Raw genomic sequence first — 13,097 nt, 5'->3', positions numbered from 1 at the left:
TAGCTTTTAAATTTAACACATATATACATACATAAACCTTGTCCTATTCATCCCATTTAGATTTTTTTTCTCCTGAAAATTGGAATATCCAAAGGGTTCTGGGCTTTGGTTCCATTGATCTATGGCTGACCTGATATAGTTTGGCAGAACCTCTGGAACACAAGGGTTTCTTACAGGCTTGAAACAAAACATTTCCCCCACCTCCTGCATAGCCCTGCTATGAACTCTCAGCTAGACAGACTGGCGGGTGTCTGACACTTCAGCTTCACTAGTGGCAGCCAGTATAAATAACTTTTATCATGGAACTTTTGGAAAAGGGATTTACCAGTGCTGGGGTTTTTTTTAAATATTCCTCTTCCCAGTTTATGACATGTGTTTATTTACATCTATATCCTACTCTCCCTCTAACATCTCAGGCAGTTTAGACCTGTTGCAACAATTCAACACACACAGTGAGCAGTTTATATGCATAGTCACTGAAATAACTGTTTGTTTCTAAAAATATATGAATAAGATTGCTTCATAGATATTTTTATACATTTTGCTTTAATTTTTTTTAAAAGGGATATAACTAAAAAAAGTGCCCCCAAGATTTTCCCAACTGATTCCTGTTTCCAGATGGGGAAGTGAAATGAAAGAGTCTGTTGGCATCTTGAACATTAACAAGTTTGTTATTGCATAGCCTAATTGCATATTACTACTGAATATGGCCATGTTTCCTGGGAATGCTAGGAACTGGAGTTCCAGTATATTTGAAGGCACCACATTGGGGAAGGCTGTTAGATCATCAGTGTATCAATGTCAGTTGTTTTTCCTAGTGCTTGCCAATAGTGTTTAATGTGTTTAATGTGGCAGTCTATTATTTGCCTGAGAGATGTTACAATTATGCCTAGTGCATAAACTATGACCCTTCCTGAGCTGGCTGGATTTGGTGCTGCCTCTCCACACTGTTTCACATCCTGTGTTGACTATTGAAATATATTGTATATGAGACTACCTTGAAAAATGTTTCATGTGGTGCAAAAAGTGGCAGCTAGGCTGGTGCAAGGTAGAAGGATCACACTGGAAGATCTGCACCAGTTGCCAATTGCTTACTGGGCTAGAATTTAAAATGCAGATACTAACTTTTAAAGCAATGGTTCTTAAACTGTTTGACTCAATTAGCCCTTTTCCTGATCTCAGTTAATGTCATTACCCTCCCCAAAAACAAGACTCTGTTGTTTTACACAAGGATGTCCACAGAGGCAGTTCCATACTAGATCCTCAACTCACAAACAAGCAATTACAAATTGTTCCATTACCCCCAGGATATGTCCAAATTACCCCCTTGGGGGTAATTATACCCCCACCCCCATTTAAGAATCACTGCTTTAAACCTAATTGGCTTAGCAGCTGATTTCTTCCATTACAAACTTGTCCAACTGTTAAGATCTGCAGGAGAAGCTCTCTTGAAAATGTCCCCGCTGTCACAGTCCTGTCTTTCTATCTTGTGGGAGATAGGCTTCTCCTGGATTGTTTCCAGCTATTGAGCACTTCTTATGGACTTGTCTTAGGCCCAGCTATCTTAATTATTTTTATTTATTTATTTATTTATTTTGTGTAAGTGGTGCCTTCAATTCAGTGTTGACTCCTGGCAACTGCCTGGAAGGTCCCTACAGTTTTCTTGGCAGGTTTTTCAGAAGTGGCTTGCCATTGCCTACTTCCTAGGGCTGAGAGAGAATGACTGGCTCAAGGTCATCCAGCTGGCTTTGTGCTTAAGGCAGGATTAGAACTCAACGCTCTCCCATTTCTAGACTGGTGCCTTACCCACTACACCAAACTGGCTCCTCATCTTAATGATTAGAAACTCTGTAAATATGCATGTTTCTTCCCCAGACTTTAGTTGCTAATTCATTTCATACTATTTTTAGCATTAATTGTATTTTTTGCTTCTTTTTAGTTTTTTTTTGTTTTGTTTTTAAAATTTTGTTGGTTGCCTTGCGTATTCACTAAGGTAGAAAAAAATAGTACTGTCAAAAAACTTTTAGAAGCATTGCCAATTTGAGGTTTTGAGAAATATCTTGGTATTCTGGGAACCAAGGGCATCTCTCACTGCCCTCACAACTCCTTTCAGCTGTAACTGCCCTTCCCACTTTTCCCTCCACTGTTGCATTTTTTTTTCTTGCTAAAAAGAGTTCAAGATTGCTGAGTTCAGAATAATATAAAATATGACTATTTGCAAATTTCATATTAAATGTAGTTAAAATATTCTGGTGAATATTTGGTTAATGTTGTACTGCCTTATAAAAATATCTTAGGTGGAAAATTTGAATGCCTAAAAAAGAGCATGAGTCAATATTTGATGCTGGTGGGGAAATCACACCAAGTCACGCTGTCTTTGTTTCCTGTGAGCAAACTGTGGTTTTTTTCCCCCCTCCCATTTACTTTACTAGGCTTTGCATATTTCTCAGCTATGTTCAGTTAGATGGTTTTACTTTCAGATAAGAATTGTCAGTGTTAAACACCAATGTTTGCCTGATCAGGAACATCTAAGTTTGTTCCAGTTAATCCTTTTTGCTATGCCATAAATGCCTAGTTGACTTTCATTTCTTGTAGAATATTCAAATATCCAGATTATGCTTCTGATGCCTAACTCATCTAAATAACCTCAAATTTGGGAAGGCTGGTCTTGGTGAATACTCATCACCTATATAAATTATTCAGTTTCCAAGGGTCCCAGCAAAGCTATGTTAATGAATGTATGTGCTGGGCAGAAAATCATTACATCCATAATGCAGCACCTAGCCAGCCTTGGGTGCTCTCAAAAATGGTACTCTAAACCAAGTCAAACCTAGTCAGTACTGGAGTGGAGGATCACCAGGAAGTTAAAAACAACAACAGACAAACAGCCAAAGCACACTGTTTCAGCACTACTGCCAAGAAAATTGCATCCATACAGTTATCAACAGTTGAGTTCAATTTAAGAAAATCGGATCAAATCAATACAGTTATGGTCAGAGACCAGCATGGAAAAGAAACGTTAGTTTTTACATGAGTCCTAATTTAACCTGGGATTTTTTCCCCTTGATTCAGCTTTTGAGTTTCCTTTGGATGGTGTTTTTTTCCTCCCTGCTTCTTCTTTTGATCCTATAATGAGCTGTTTAAAAAAGCAGAACTTTGAGGGAAAAAGTGAAAAAAGGAATTCTTTGTTAGATTTTATGTATTCCAATCTGAATGGAATACATAAAACCTAACAAAGAATTCTTTTTTCCACTTTTAGATTGAAGTATTTGGGGCTGTTTAGTTGAAATAGAAGAAGTCAGTGTGAAAATCCAAAGTGCTATTCTCTCAGGAGCCAACTACGATATTGCCCAGCCTCCCTTGAAGTTCATGATACCAGCTGACAGCTCAGTTTTTTGCATATATATCTTAAAGAAGCATTCTTTCTTTTCAAAATATTGTACTATATTCCACTGTCTTCCTGAGCTAATATAAAATAGGGAAGCTACAATAAAACAGAGAAAATAAGAAATTTATTTTCTGTCTGTCTCTTCTTCCCCAACACCGTGTCTATAGTCTTTCCCCAAAGTCTGGAACAGACCAGTTCAGAGCAGCTTAAATGAATTGCCTAAGGTGGTGTGGTGAGGGTCCAAATATAGTTAAACATGCAGTTCCATGTTTACATTATTGAGGTTTGTGCATATGTAAAGTAGTTTGACAGAGACTGCAGGAAAGAAATGAATACATCCATCTCAGCATGTTCGGCAATAGTAGTTCCCCCCACCCTGGAATGCTACAGTATATACAGCATATATTCAGTATATGCAAACTAAACAAGTCTTGGAAGAAAAAGGCTGAGGAGTTATGGGGCCAGCCCAACACATGCAGTCTTCAAAGTCCTCAGCATGGAGTGGTCTTATTAATTTCACTTTGTGGAAAGAGATGCAATGGATCAGTACGGCATAGCTATATTGTCAGGTACTACTTCTCAATGGCCATTCGCATGAGAAGGGCATTACATGTCACTTTTAAGAGCCAACTTCATTAACGTGATTACAACAGCCCATATTTAATTAATCTACAAAGGATTTCATTTGAATGAATAAATGCCCCAAACGTTGGGATTTGCATGTAGAGAACTATGTGGCTTCCATAATTCAAACAAAGAAACAAAAGTATAGTGCAAACAACCCCATAGTTTATAGCTTTCAATACAAATAAACATATCTGAAATTTGGCTTGTTAGGGAGGTCTAATGAATTGGGCTTGACTCTGGTTTGGATAAACACTCACCATCCCAACCATTCTCCAGTAATTAACTGTTGCTCCTCCAAGGACAACCCCCTTGATCGCATCAAACCATCTCATATTCTTCCATTTCTCCAAATCAGTGTTTCTCAACTTCGTCAACTTTAAAATGTGTGGACTTCAACTCCCAGAATTCCCCAGCCAGTTGAAATCCACACATCTTAAAGTTGACAAGGTTAAGAATCATTGCTCTAAATATTGTCAAGCACAGTAATTTTAGTCCATTAGCTGCTTGTACCACATGCCCAAAATATGTGAGTTTCTGCTTGCTGATCAAATCAGCACTCAGGCTTTAGATGGTTCAGGACTGATTGGTTCTTCTTTGTAATGGGCTGACATTCTTGCAATACATGGTACTCTAAATAACTGTTTCCAATCCAATATTTGAAGGCACTTAGCTTCTTTCTCTTGCTCTTTCTGAATGTACAGTTTTCACAGCTGTACCTTACCACTGAGGGAAAAATACTTTAACTGTTCTTACCCTTCATGTCAACTTTTTTACTAAGCATGCTGCTTGACTTTACTATTTTCTTCTTAATATTTAATATTAACTCAGATTTTTCCCTTCTAATTCTTTTTTTCTTTCAGCAGACAGAGTGCTGTTGGCTGCATATTTCAAATTAACTATTTGTTTGGACAAATAGTTTAGGAGGGTCTTACTTTGATTCCAGTTGTTTTTTTTAATGAGTTCTACTTCTAAACTTTTTTTTTTCATATGTTGTTCTTGCCCTTAAAGAGACTTGGAGATTTCTAGATGAAGACAACAAGCCTTCATTTTGTATGAAAAGAAGAAGGCCCAATGATGATCTCATAAGAAGTCAGTGCAGTTTATCCCCTGCACTGAAAGTACATCCTCCATGTTGTTGTAAAGGTAAAGGTAAAGGTTTCCCTTGACGTAAAGTCCAGTCGTGTCCGACTCTAGGGGGCGGTGCTCATCTCCGTTTCAAAGCCTTGGAGCCGGCGTTGTCATAGACACTTCCGGGTCATGTGGCCAGCATGACGACTCGGAACGCCGTTACCTTCCCGCCGAAGCGGTACCTATTGATCTACTCACATTTGCATGTTTTCGAACTGCTAGGTGAGCAGGAGCTGGGATTAACAACGGGAGCTCACCCCGCCGCGCGGTTTCGAACCGCCGACCTTCCGATCGGCAGCTCAGCGGTTTAACCCGCAGCGCCACCACGTCCCCTTCCATGTTGTTGAATGTGGTGCTATTTTCTAAATTAGAAGTTCTGAGCCATCCCTTGTTTTCGAAAAGTTTCCATCTCCCCCAGGTTCCTAGAATACAGTGATCAGATTGACAGTGAGAGACAGCATGTGTAACAGTTTGGGGAATTGATTTGTAGAGACACAGACATCAAGACCCAGATAAATTTTTGTTTAGACTTGTCATTACTGTATAGGAAAATCCTCCAGAAGATTTTGGACTATACCTCCTATCATCCAGGACTATTGACCCTGTGGTGGGGCTGATGGGAGGTAGAATCCAACAACATCAGGTATGTCTTTACTTTAAAGGCTTGGCCTGCAATGATCAAGACCATTTTCCCTGAAGTAGCAGATGTCCTAGAGGGCAGAGGGAACTAAACCTGGTTTCTTAAAAGGAGCTGTCTGCAATCTGTGTTACCCACAGAGGGAATAGAATTCTAGTCACATTTTCCTTGTTTTCCTAAATAAAAAGCCTGTAAAAGTTTCAGGCTTCAGAACCCTTCCCTTCTGCAAATCCTAGTCATTCCATGTTACAATGGCACTAGTACTCTAAGATCAGTTTGACAGTTCCCATTATGTCTGGCTCATTGGGTGAGCAAATCTGAAGGGGGCCTCGCGGGACTGTAAAAACAACTGTCGCACCTGTTCTTGTAGCTAGTGTGATCCAGCTGGCTCAGTGTGGCTCTTGGGAATGATACCTCTCTCCCTGTATGGCACATGCTACAATGGCATCATTTTTTCCGGTGGGTCTGTTTAAATGCACATATTTCCTTGTTAACTGTATCAGCTTTTCTGGTACAGCTTACAGGTCCGGCAAGGATGAGTATGAAATGTTTGTAGAAACTACAATATCTCCCTTAATTTCTCTCTTTTTTTCTTCTATATAATACGTGTAAATAGTTTTGATGTTTATACTGACATTTATTTGGCTTGGGTATTGCCTCATTTGCAGCTAGAACAATTAAAATACAGCATATATATCAGTGCATGAATTCTTCAATTTTAGAACATGAATTCCAAACGTATATTTTGTGAACTGCTTCCTCTGTTTCTTAACTTCTGTTGTTTATTCATTCAGTCGCTTCCGACTCTTTGTGACTTCATGGACCAGCCCACGCCAGAGCTTCCTGTCGGTCATTGCCACCCCCAGCTCCCCCAAGGTCGAGTCCATCACCTCTAGAATATCATCTATCCATCTTGCCCTTGGTCGGCCCCTCTTCCTTTTGCCTTCCACTTTCCCCAGCATCAGCATCTTCTCCAGGGTGTCCTGTCTTCTCATTATGTGGCCAAAGTACTTCAGTTTTGCCTTTAATATCATTCCCTCAAGTGAGCAGTCTGGCTTTATTTCCTGGAGTATGGACTGGTTTGATCTTCTTGCAGTCCAAGGCACTCTCAGAATTTTCCTCCAACACCACAGTTCAAAAGCATCTATATTCCTTCACTCAGCCTTCCCTATGGTCCAGCTCTCACAGCCATATGTTAGTACAGGGAATACCATATGTGGACCTTTGTTGTCAGTGTGATGTCTCTGCTCTTAACTATTTTATTGAGATTTGTCATTGCTCTCCTCCCAAGGATTAAACGTCTTCTGGTTTCCTGGCTGCAGTCAGCATCTGCAGTAATCTTTGCGCCTAGAAATACAAAGTCTGTCACTGCCTCTATGTTTTCTCCCTCTATTTGCCAGTTATCAGACAAGCTGGTTGCCAGAATCTTGGTGTTTTTTTTTTTGAGGTTTAGCTGCAAGCCAGCTTTTGCACTTTCTTCTTTCACCTTCATCATTAGGCTCCTCAGTTCCTCTTCACTTTCAGCCATCAAAGTGGTGTCACTTTCTTAACTTCTACATGCTTAGAAAATAAATGTAAAGAAATAAAGTAGTAGGAGGAAATGGCTTGAATTATCAGACCACTTTGTAGTCTGTAAAATCTTAAGATATAATTTATATTCAGTGTAAAATGATGGCTCTGATGCAAAAGCATCTAAAATTATTCCTGATTTCTGACAGCCATTCTGGAAGAACAGAACCTTGGGAGCAATTTCACATGCAATGAAATTAATAACAGTTTTAAAATAACAACTATACCGTACATGCAGCATTGCAGTCCTGTAGCCTCTGGGACATCACCTGCCAGACCAAAAGGGAGAACCTTATACTGGAAAGAACTCAATGGGCAATTAAAAGCCATTTTCCATTCATCCTCCTCCCAAATGCGAATGCGATAATAAGCTTCGTGGAGGTCCAGCTTAGAGAAAACTCTGCCGGTGGACAGATGTGCAAGCATGTCTTTGACGAGAGGCAGAGGGTACTTGTTGGAGAGGGAGGCGGAATTTAACCTGCAGTAGTCCGTGCAAAGTCTGAGGGTGCCATCCTTCTTCTCCCGGAACAAAACAGGGGCCCCAACAGGCGAGTTCGCCGGTTCAATGAAGCCGCGAGTCAGGTTTTTATCAATGAACTCCCGCAAGGTGGTAAGCTCTTTCTTAGTCATGGGGTAAATTTTCGGCTTTGGTAAAGGGACGTCAGGAAGAAGCTCAATAGAACAGTCTGTTTTACGATGGGGGGGGGGCAATTGGTCGGCCTCCTCCTCCCCAAAAACATCAGCAAAGTCTGAATACATAGGCGGTAGACCCTCTAAGGGGGACGGAGAAGCTACAGGATCAACAATTTCTGCTCGCCCCACCGTCATAGGCATGGAACGTCCCAAAAGAGGAGCTTGATAGAAGCCATCCTCAAAGGTAATAGAGCGAGACCTCCCATTGATGTAAGGATTATGAGTTGTGAACCATGGAATCCCTAACACAACTAAAGGATTCCCCACTGGTGTGACGATGAAGTGCAGGAGTTTGAAGTGGGAGCCCATACGCAAAGCGACTTCCCCAGTAAACTGCGTGGCAGCCCCCCCCACCCCGCCGTGGAGCCATCAAGCTGCTGAAAAAGCAGCGGCTTGGGAAGAGAGAAGCAAGGCAAATCCAATGCCTTGACTAAGTCAGGATGGATTAAACATCTGGAACAGCCCAAGTTCAGCCCAGACCTCGACGGATTTGGATTGAAATCCCAATTCAATTTTGACCGCGAGGATAGGGCAATTAGCACTCACCATGTCGGAACTGCGCCCGGATTCTACCACCTGCCACGTGGCGCCGGTTAAGGCAGGTGGAAAGCATTTTCCACCAGCTGGTCGAGGGCAGTTAAATCGTCTCCTGGAGTGTAGACATCATCGTCGTCTGCAGTAGCCATTGCTGCCGTCAATCTGCGAGGAGGGTTGAGTGGTTTCTTGGTCGGCTTTTGTGGTACCTTGGACAGGCGATCCGGTGCCTTAGCCTTAGGGCAGTCGACGGCATGGTGACCCGGTTTTCCACATGTGATGCATTGTCCCCAGACAAAGCGACGTTGTCTCTCCATATCGCATCTCGAGGTTGATGGTAGAAACGGCGCTCGGGTAGTGGCGGCAGGCTTGTCCTCTTTGGTGGCCATCATAAAGGTGTGCTGGGCATGTTCAACTTTACCAGCGAGGCAAATCCAGTCATGTAAAGAGTTCGGATCGTCTCGCCCAAGTGCCCAGCGCAGGACTTTGCGATTGAGGCCATCCTTAAAATGATCAATCAAGGTGGCCTCGGACCATTCAGGAACTTTACCTGCCAAAACCTTGAACTCAAGAGCATAATCAGCCACAGGCTTTTGCCCTTGGACTAGTTCTTTAAGAGCATCCTTAGCCCTCTCTTTAGCCAAGGGATCTTCAAAATAGCGCTTCAGCGCAGCCAGAAAGGCATCGAAAGTGGCCAGGGCTGGCGCTTCAATCTCTGCCAGCTGGACATACCAGTCAGTCGCCCTGCCCTTCAATTTCGTGGCCACTGCCGAGATCTTTTCTTCCTCTGAAGGAAAGAGGTGGCCATGGCATCTCATGTAACTGGCGGCATTGGTGAGAAAGAAAGAGAGGTTAGCGGGGTCACCATCAAACTTTACCAGGAAATCCCGGGGAGTGCCTCCAAGTTGTGGGACCCCAGCGGGTGGATGACCAGGGGCCCCCCCAATGGGAGTGGACCCCCGCGGACCTGATGGAAAGTCTTGTGGTTGGCTTCTCTTTTCAGCAGTCTGAGATGGTGAGGGTGGGAGGCTAGGCGGCCCGCTTGCTCCCGGACCTTGGACAATTTTCACCAGGTCCCCAAAGGCAGCCGACATAGAGCGCAAGACGTGTTCCATCGATTCAATTTTGGATTCCAAGACCCTGATTCTATCCTGTGTGGCGGAGTCCTCCAGCCCCGGCCCCTCAGGTAGCAGGCTCCCCAACACATCTGGGCGCACCCCCCTTGGAGTGTCGGGCCAGCGGAGCTTCCAGGTGGAGTGTGATGTGCTGGGCTGGGGGTCCATCAGGGCATCCCATAGAAATTGTTCCTGTCCCATCACATCATCCGCTGGGGGTTTTTTCGATCCTGTGGTAGAGTTGGAGTCCCCCGACTGGGGCGTGGGGTGGGTTGGGACGGGGCTCGGGTCCCTGCTCGGGAACGTTGACTCTGGAAGTTGTCCCGTTTCCTCCTTGAACTCCGTAGGATCCTTTCCCCCTTCTGCCATCGCTAGTCCCCCTTTCGCAAGGAAATTTGCCGGTAAAGAGTGCGAGGCTAGTTTAAAGTAATGATTCTCAGCTTTATGTGATGATTGCCTTAATCCAAATAAAACTCTCAGACTCAAAATCACAATTCAGGTTCTGGGTTTATTTAGAAAAGAGTGCAAACAGGTAAAAAGCTGAGAATGAGAAAAGCACGCCTAAACTCAAACTAAATATCATCGTTTCAAACAGCAGCCCACCCCCTCCTTCACATACAGTACAACCCCACATTCCCAGGTGCTCCTAACAAGCTCTGCTGTTCAACGGGTAAAAAGACCTTGACATTTAAGAGATAGCCCAAACACATTCCTCCCTGGCACAGTCCAGCACATCTTGAGTACAAGGCTCTCAGCAGCACCCTCCCAGCCAGTACACGTATCAGCACCTTGGCAAGTAAACCGTTACGATGCACAAACACCGCAACGGTGAACATGACATTTCCCCCTGTAAGGTCAAAGAAATAGAAAGGGAAATCACCTTGCACGCCTATCAACTTCTGTTGCTCTGCCCCTCCCAATCAGAAATCCTGACCTCAAAAAGCCTTTGCTGGGATCCATACTTCTCCAACCTCTGCCCCCACACCCATCCAGACAGAATTTAAACCAGCTGTTTGGCTGTCCAAATAATTCCTATCCCTTGCTTATAATGGAAAGAAAACATTATCACCCCTCCTCTCCCTCACCCCTGCCTCATCATGTTCATTCCTGCCCTGCCAGTTTGCAGCCAGGAGTGGGCTACTAGTTACTTCTCTGATCCCTTTGAGGAGAATTCTGGGTTGCTCTATCTGGGCTTCCAAAGAGTTGTCGTATGTATGTGTTCATTTTGGTCTTCATAGGTCGATACAAAACAGAATCACACTGTCATCCCCATATTCTGGGAAGTAAGGGGCAAAGAGGTAGATATTAATGGCTTGCCTGAGGTCAAAATGGCTGATCTTAACAAAACTAAGCAAGGGTGGATCTGGTTAGAATTGAAATGGGAATCCATCCAAAAATCTCAAGGTGTAGGGTAGACTGGGAAGTAAAAATGCAAAGAAAAAAAATAGAAGAAGCAAGAGCAAAACACTCCCATGTTGTTGCCAAGAAAACAGGACCCCAGGAATTGAGCTTGACTCAAAGAAGTCTTTTTCCTGTTACAGTCCAACAATTTGTTAGTAGTATATTCAGCATCTGAACTGGGGATTTCCTAATTTATATGTTAATCTTTCAGGAACCATACCATATCATACCATACCACTTCACTGGACAATACTGTTAATGAAAGCCAGAAAGCAGAGGACAATTTAACACATATTGTACTTTATGTTAGTTTATATTCACTTTAGAGATGCAGAAAGTGCAAACAGAACTTCTAGTGTCTTTTGCAAAAAGAGCTGTAGGGGTTAAAAGTTAGAACAAATGTTCCAGATTGATCACTGAGTTGTTCTGGAATCTTATGACCAGCAATGCATAATTTTTCCATTAGATGTCTCTAGTATCTTGGAGTTGAAGAAAACAGGCAACAATGAGAAATTAGCAGATATATAGAATTAGAAAATGGTAATTTAGTTTTTTAGGACTGAAATACCTAGACATTTGAATAGGCCATTCAAGGTAAATAGTATGAACATTAGGAAGCATTTTTATAGAAAGCAGTATTTTCTAGATTATGGTCTTAAGTCTAATCAAGGTAGAACTTGGCTGTCTTGTTCATTTGAAATGGCACAAAACTAAGAAGATTTCAAAGTGCTTCATGGTGGCTGGAAAAATGTCCATGTTTGACCAGAATCTTTCTAAAATTTATTTTAATATTCAACCAACAGAGTTACTTTTCCTGCTTTGTTTCTAATTACTGTTTTAAATTCAGTCACAGGTTCTCAGAATAGCAGTTACTTTGGCAAAGGACTTTTCAAACAGATGAAAACAGATTCAGTTCTCTGGAAAAGAATTTCCTTAGAAAAAGTCACTCTTCTTGTTACTCAAAGGGATTAACAAAAACATTCCAAGGTCACATAGTGAATCAGTGGCAATGTGGCACTGAAATCACAAAAGTCAGTCTTCAGACATCATTTCCTAATGGCGAGAGTGCTAATCTTTGGATATACAAGTGGTATCAGCAGCTGTCTATGGCAACATGGAGTGCTTTGTTCACTGTTCCAGCCAACTAACCAGCCATGTCTCCTTCTACAAATTCCATTCTTCCTCCCCTGTGATATCCATTCACACTTACTAACTGTAAGCATTCTATACTGCTCAGAGTTCCTCTTTGGGGGGACATGGGCGGTAGCACAAATTTGAAAAATAAATAAATATAATATTCTGAAGAAATTGATTCTCTTTGGATTTTGGGAGGATTATGGTTCTTCATTTAGCCTTAACAAGAAATAAACAAACAAATAAACAAACTACAATGTGAATGGTACTTCTGCAAATTGCAAGGTTCTTCCAAGCCTGCTGTTATTCATCCTGATACATGGGAAATTCTGTTCTGATTATCTAAATAACAGCACTCAGCCTAACAGAACCAGTAGAATTCATTATCACATGCTTTAGCGTGTTGGAGGTCCTGGCAAATCCAGCATCATTAGCATGTGCATTAGCATGTAAATTGAGTTCATCCCACGATGCAACTCTGAGGAAGCTGTTTGTTGCCACTCCCACTTCCTCTCTCTCTTCTTCCTCCTTCTTCCACTGACTGAACAGGCAGCATGGATGCTGCTCTCTTCATCAGGGCCACATGCTGGGGCTTTGATGAAGGATTCTGCCCCTTTCTTCCATGCAGCTCTTAGCAGCTGTAGGGCTATGGGAGAATTGTATTTAGAGGCAAAAGAAGAACAAAGATTTCATCTTTTCCACAGAACATAGATGTAACCGAACCAAGAATAAAGTCAGTAAGATATTCTTTTTACTTCTTAACCTACTCTATGTGTGTGATTCTTTATGCTTGGGAGGGCTGAACGTGTAAGATCAATAACCTGTGTTTCTCTAACACGCTCATTAAAGCTATCTAAGATAATATTCTTTC

This window comes from Candoia aspera, chromosome 5 (genome assembly GCF_035149785.1).
Source record: "Candoia aspera isolate rCanAsp1 chromosome 5, rCanAsp1.hap2, whole genome shotgun sequence".
Classification (NCBI taxonomy): domain Eukaryota; kingdom Metazoa; phylum Chordata; class Lepidosauria; order Squamata; family Boidae; genus Candoia; species Candoia aspera.
This window is presented reverse-complemented; position numbering follows the sequence as displayed.